Source organism: Pyxicephalus adspersus, chromosome 8, assembly GCF_032062135.1.
Source record: "Pyxicephalus adspersus chromosome 8, UCB_Pads_2.0, whole genome shotgun sequence".
Taxonomy (NCBI): domain Eukaryota; kingdom Metazoa; phylum Chordata; class Amphibia; order Anura; family Pyxicephalidae; genus Pyxicephalus; species Pyxicephalus adspersus.
In genome coordinates this window covers 66,896,412-66,903,902 of record NC_092865.1, presented here as the reverse complement: position 1 = coordinate 66,903,902, position 7,491 = coordinate 66,896,412, and the positions used below count along the sequence as shown (strand labels likewise).

The 7,491-nt window shown below is 38.8% G+C and overlaps 1 protein-coding gene across 1 annotated transcript in view; it reads left to right on the top strand.

Annotated features, from left to right (window-relative positions):
* Window positions 1-3,412: 3,412 nt before the first annotated feature.
* ATG7 (autophagy related 7) overlaps window positions 3,413-7,491 on the top strand; it is a gene marked incomplete in the record, with an annotated part of 195,049 nt that continues 190,970 nt past the window's right edge. Inside the window, 1 exon segment of the mRNA XM_072421005.1 lies at window positions 3,413-4,617.

Below are 7,491 nucleotides of genomic sequence, written 5' to 3'. Positions count from 1 at the left end.
TGCTAGGATTTGATACCGGTCTTGCTAAGGATGATGAGGAGGATGAAGGATTACAGTGGAGACAGTACCCATCTTGGCCAACATAGCCAAGGACAAAAAAAAATGGTTCAAGCTCCGAGATATTTGGGTGCAAAAATTTTTTATGTATTCATACATATTTTGGTTTCATAGATAATTATGTTACATTGATCTTTTAACATAAATGATCAATGTATCATAATTATTTGCACCCAAATATTTCTGAGTTTGAACCTCTTCCTTTTGTCCTTTTTCTTTACATTTTGAATACTGAAAGAGGTAGCTTTTTACTACAATTAGAGGGAAATCAACTCTTTAACTTCATTCTGATAGCAAAATGAACATTTGCTTTTTTTATGTGACAACATAATGTCCATATCAAAACTCATACCTACTGGAACCTCCCTATCTCTGCAAATGGGGAGACATTTTGAAGCCTTCTGAAAGGGAGCAACTTTACTGTATGGTGCTTACCAGTATCTAGTGTCTTCAGGGGACATTGCTCTATCCCCAAATGCAGCTTCCAGTGGTGAGACCCAACAGGAGTACCATTAGAAGGACAAACTTTAGACAGAATAGTCATTTTTTTCCGATAGGAAAAAGAGTCAGAGTGAGGACTGAGAGTCAGAGTATTCAGATAGGCTAGATGGTGTCATCCTAACTGACATGCTTCACAGTACCAGAAACTTTAAATTGTTTCTCCAAAACAGACTACATGTCATCAATGCTTGTAAAAAAAGGACAAAATAACTAATTAGTAGTCCTGGATTAGAACTGTTTCAGCTACCTCTTCATGATCCCCAGGAGTAATTGTACCACCAACCATCCCAGTGCCATCTCACCACAACCACTAACAGCACAATCAGAGGTGAATCTATTACAATCTATTAGAAAAATGGATGCAGACTGCCACAATTCCTAAACTGACCGAAGAGACCAATCCTAGTGACTTTTCATTTGACCAAAAATGGTCCATTTATATCTTAAATTTAAACATAGAATTTCAAAATATGCTCAGACATACTGAGAAAATTCAACCTGAAAGTGCCAAGTGAAAATCCCCAAGTAGATACACAGACCGCAAGAAAAATGTTCCTTCCTTCATCCTTCCCCACAGCTGTTGGCGCTGCCACATTCAATGGGGTACTTTGCCACACATCTAGTGGGGGTGCCCGGAAACTCATAGTTTCTGGGATCAGATAATTGATATCTATAACAGATTGGCTGGCTCAGATTTACGGAACACACCTAAAGTTTCTTTGCTATCCATGATTCCTGGGTCTATAAAGGCTACTAAACGGGATTTCCTCGGCATTTCCTCACAGCGGCTAGGACCCCTATACCTAGAATGTGGAAACAAACCACAGTACCATCCATGAGAGATTGACTTTCAGAGCTAGAAAAGATACAGCGACTGGAATTACTTGTCACAGAGGATGAGGACATGACGGAAAAGTACAAGTTGAATGGTCAGCTTGGGATTGGTTTAAAGAATCACCCCAATTCAAGACTCTATGACCATGAGGCTGGCATAATTACTTGACGTTGGGGGAGTGGCCCTATTTACGCTCTTGCAGCTATATGAGTAGTTGGCAAGCCAGTATTTCTCCCTCCCCATCCATCCTCAAACTGTGGGCTACATATGCTACCCCTTCACCCCCTACATGGTTAAAGAGAGAAGAAATATGGCTCTTGCAGGATATTGTTTACTGTTAAATGATCATATGACGGTAAGGTTAAATTCAATTTTCAGTTTTTACTTAGTTCTGCTACCAATTTTGTTGGCATTCTTTCATTTCCCCTGTTCTCCCCTATGTTTCACCCATACCCCTCCAATTCCCCACCCTATAGTCTTTCCCTGCCCTGATTTGCAACCATATTTGTCTAGAAAGTTGTCACTTGTGTTATATTGTACTTATATAATTACAATACATGGATACTTCTTTGCTTTGTGTGTCACTTATGTGTTAATATATTGTTGAAACTTAATAACAGTGATTGAAACAAAAACATTCCTTCCCCACTTTTTCCAAAAATAAAAATAAAAGAATTGTCTGAAGTTATAGTTTAGGAATGAAATATTTTATTTAAATGCCAGAAGTTTAAATACCTGATATGACTTGGAGAAGCAGGACAAGTAGCAGGACAAGTGTGCTCATGTGTTAACAAGGAATGTCCTATCAGGAAAAGCAGAGAGGCAAAATTATAAGCCTATTGGTTTGCTGACTCTTCTCACTGGTCATATGCCTAAAGCAGGAAAAACCTATAAGTGATACCTGACTGCTGTATAGTAAAATATGTTGTGTACATCAGAATAAACAGAAAATGAAATCCTTTGCAACTAAAACATCTATTATTTATCTTCCTGGTAAATATTGGCCCTGATGACTGAAAACACTTTCACAACAGCACCCAGCATTTTATCATTTTGAGAAATATCTGTATGACTTTATAGATTTCCTGATGATACTGATCCCAATCACTTACTTTTAAAGAACTGCATTTTGTTATTTGTACACATGGTGGCACTAACAACAAATTGCCTTCTGCACAGCTGTATATATTTTATATGCAAAAGCATTGTGTGCTTTATTTTTTAAAATTAATGTTTTTTTTCTTTGTTTGTTTATTTTCTTATTGCAAAATAGAAGCCAAGCAAAGGTAAAAATTAAAATTTGGGTGATGAAGAAATTTCCTTCAAACATAAAGTGTCTTTTTTTTTAATAGTATCCTAACCGTTTTTTGAGAATAACTAAGGGGTACTAGGAGGCTGAATACCTGTTTGCCCACTCGGGCTTCCGCATTCTATTGGCTCCTTACTCATCGACCCCCACAATGCTGGGGTCATGTTAGGGAAAGAAAATGTATCATTCCCACAACAATGGCCCTTTTCCACCAATGGGGGCAGGCAGGCAGTAAGGTGATTACACCTATTAGTTCCTCTAACTTATTTGGCAAGGCAGATTTCAAAGGATCTTTAATGTCTAGAGGGGAGGACACACAGGCGTGCTGTCTCTATTTCTTATTCTTAACAGCCGCAAGCCTACTAAAGGGTCCAGTTTTAATAAATTGGCAGACCCAATATTTTTTTTGCAAAATAAGAAAAACATGAATATATAGTAAAAAACTGAATAAACACTACATTTTTGGTCATTTCCTTTAAAGCTGTAACAGATGAAATGTTTCTGATTCATCTAAAATAAAAAACCTATTATTTATTGGGATGCTGGGGGTGACACCCTAATGCTAATTGACCTTTGATTACTATATAAACTTCAAAACCAAAGTAGCAAAATCACAAATTGACTACAGAGACACCACAGGGACATTTCTGAACTGACACAATGGGCCTGATTTATTAAAGCTCAGCAATGCTTGAGAAGATACACTTTCATCAGCTTTTATTGTGTATTTTAACAGGACAGATGTCACAGCCCTCATACCACATTCAGCTTCATTATGGTGCATTAAAGAGGAACTAAACTCAGAAATGTCCCTTTACATAAAAGGATAGACAAACCTATTATGTAAGGTAAAAGTTCTGTTGTTTTTTTTTGTTTTAGTGCAGCCCCCTATTTTTAAATACAGTGTGCAGCACCGCCCCCTAATTCTTTTCTATGGATGGGAGCGCTAAGCCTCCTGGGATACCTACGTCATGCATCCAGGAGGCTCTGGGTGCTCATTCTGCGCATGCCTGAGATGCTTGAAGGAACCTTTTCACGTATGCGCAGTGAGATCAGCAAGTTTCTTTCCATCCTACGTCTCCGGATCTCGTGCTTGGTTCGGGTGACTTTGGATGAAGAACCGGGAAGAAGAGATGAAGATGGCGGGGGACGGATGTCGGGACGTCGCGGAACCCAATGCAGGACACACCGGGATGGATTGGACCGCCCTGCGGGATTGAAGTTGGTTTTTTTCAGTTTATTTCCTCTTTAAGGGCTTGTTCAGAGCTGCGGTAAAATCCTGCCAGTGTCACCACTCCTGGACACCTACTATACACATCCAAGTATTCGGGATCACAAAATAACATTGGGTTCCTGCAGGAATTTTCCCCTGCCTGTAAAGGCATTTTGTTTTTAAAGCCTAGATTAAAAATAAAAGAAGCTTTAGAGAAAAAATGCCTGTATAAGCTCTTTCCAGAGTATAACACTTTCGCATACACGAGCCTCCTGGGATAGGTGACGTAGGTATCCCGGAAGGCTCTGCGCTCCCATTCATTCTTGATTGCTGCGACATTGAAGAACTAAAGGGGGTGTGCTGCACTTTTATTTTTTTTTTTTTAAAGATTGTTGCACTTGTTGCAAAAAAAAAATAAAAAAACAAACAACATTTTTACTTTACTTAAAAGGGTAGACAGCCCTAAAATTTTAAGTAAAAGTTCTCATTTTAGGTATGATTAAATGTAAATCTTTAACCATAATGTTGTTTTAGTGTCTTGGTTAGAATAAAAAAACTCCTTAAAACAGCTGTGAAATTTGGTTTGCTGTCTTGTTGGGCAGAATAGGAGAATTCTCCATCCACACTCCATACAAAGGTCAGAACCAGCCACCATCGCAGGGTGCTGGAGTGACCTGATCAGAGTGGCACCCTTCCACAAATGTAAGATACAGACCTGTACACACCAGGGTATTGATTGCATTCAAGCGGACCTAAATTAAAAAAACATTTTTCTTCACTTTTGTCTTTTTTACGATAAAGCAGAATGGGAGTGCAGAGCCTCCTGGGATACTCACATCGCTCATCCCTGGGGGGTAAGATCGGACATGTGCCGAAGGAGCTTTTTCTTCAATAGGGGGAAAAAATGCCGATCCTGTGAAATTTGGCACTCTGTTTTTTTCTATTTACTGCAGGCTGCTGAATTTATCCTTTGGTGATAACTTGTGATTATTTTTATGCCACAAATAAAATATAAATTCATGTATTGTGTTTAATTCATACGTGTTTACATTTTGGCATATGTTATTTATTTAAAATTTTTGAAGTACTGATCAGAGAATATAAAATTGCCATTACAAAAAGGTACACGGGGTGATGGAAATTATGTTCAAAGTGAAAACTGAACAAAAAGGGAGAAATATACATTTTTAATGTTGCCCCAAATTCCTCTGTTGTGTTTAGACGCTGTCTTTGAATGTACACCTTGTATGTGTTGTGCTACCAATGTGGCTTTTTAAAGAGACCCTGTGAGACGCAATCCGCATGTAGCATTGAATAATGAAGTCACAGTTTGCAGCCAGGGACATTGCAGAAGTATTGAATATTGAGGAGTGTGACAAGCAACACTTAAACTGAAGTAAAGTCATCATTTAGATTGTGTATAAAAGTAATCTAGTAGACCCCATACATAGTTAGTAAAGCTTTCCATCATAGTAATGGCCAATAGGCAGGAGGTGGGAGGGTACGGCCAGTAGCACTAGGTTCAAAACTTACCAGGGTCAGCAACCTGGAATCTGGGGTATCTGGTTTGCTAAGCCTTTTATCATGGAGGTTTGTGAAGTAATCTGCAAAATTTAGCCCATAAATCTGTATGTATCTTTAATGGTTTAAATGTAAGAGAGGCTTACTTAAATAAATATGAAGGGATTTATATTTTAAACTTCTTTGTTTTTTTATTTTTTTCTTTAATTATAATTGCTAGCATGTGTGTTCTGGGAATACGGTAATTCCAAATACAACCACACCAGCACCTGTACACTTCATACCATATCAGAAAATAGTACAAAGAAATTATTTCTACACATTTTACCATGTATGGCTCCACTTTGTTTTTTCATCACACAATATGTTATTTTTAAAGGCTTTGCTAAAATAACAAAAGGCTTTTTATTGCTAAAAAGAATATGAGAAGGGTAATGGTTTCCTGCTATAATTAGTCTTTTTTTGTAAAATATATGTTTAATCGGTTTTACAGATAACAGAAAACAACATACAGAACTAAATCATAAATAGAACACAATACCAAAGGGGAAAACAAAAAGAAGGGGGGGGGGGTGGACATTTGACTGTAGCAAGGGTACATAAACCTATAACCTAAAACACAGTAGCCATAAAACTATCATAATCTTACAACAGTTGCAGAAAACATATACACTGAAGTACCGGTTTATACATAACACAATAAAAATGCAAATATGAAGAGAAGATATAACCATAAAGAAAAACAGAATCATGAATAATAAAAAAGGGGGGGGGCACTTAACAAACAAACAAAAACCTGTAAAGCCTGGGGGGAGGGATAGAGGGAAGGTAAGGGAAGGGGAGAGGGGGTGGAGGGGGAATATTTGAAATGGGGATGGTGTAGGATTATGTCAGAGACACACATAAAGAAATTACAGTCGTCTATCACCCCCTAGCTGCAGTATGACAAATCCTAATCAAAGAAAACCACAAAATTGGGGGGATTCTTTATACCAATCCCAAGCCAACCGGATGGAATTAAATTGTTCAGATCTGTCATCGTCTTCAGCTATTCACTGTTCCATATGACCAATTTTCTTTACTTCCGAGAACCAATCTTTAAGGGATGAAGTTACTGATTGTTTCCAAAACCGAGGTATGAGTACCCTGGCAGCAGTGAGGAAATGAAGGAGCACACTTCGCTTGGTGGGTATAATAGAACCTGGGACCATTGACAAGAGAGCTGTTTTAGGGTTATTAGCCACATTAGAGCCTTTACAGTCATTATATATTTGAAAGATCACATCCCAGAAACGGTGTATATTCGGGCATTCCCACGAGACGTGTAACATGGTACCCTTCTGCAGAAGGCAACGCCAGCATCTGTCGGATACAGCTGGAGAAATTCGGTGGTGGTCTGCTGGGCAAAGGTACCAGCGAGACAAAATCTTAAAATTGGTCTCCTGTGCCTTGCAAGTAAGAGTTAATTTATGTGTGAGAGTAAAGGATTTATCCCATTCTTCTGCAGTCACAGGAACACCCAATTCCCAGTATCGTGTGTATGTGGGGGCTCTAGTAGAGGTGTCCTGGTAAATAAATCATACAATAGAGAAATAACATGAGTAGGTGGAGAAGACGACCTCAACAGTGCTCGAACCCCGTCAGACCTCTATGCAGTATTAAAGTACTAGGAAATGAGGGGATATATGATAATTCTTGTCTGTATACAAACCACATAGACATTGTACTACCTGTCTGAGAGTAAACGAGAGACAAAGGGGGGAACCTGACCATTAGTAGGAGGGAAAGCTGGATTGTGAAAAAGTGGCATCATGGGAACTGGGCGTGTAGAAATGCGACCTCCATGAATGAGGTTATCCCACATACGTAAAGGGTCAGATGTAAGGCCAGGCAAAGAGACATTTGTGCAAAGGAGATGCCGATCAATCCAGGGAAGAGACCTCAGGTCTATCTGCAATAGTTTCCTCTTTTATGACCCAACTCTTCTTTTCTCTGTTAGGGAACCAGTCAATCATTCTGACTATAACCAAGACCCTATAATACAGCATGACAGCT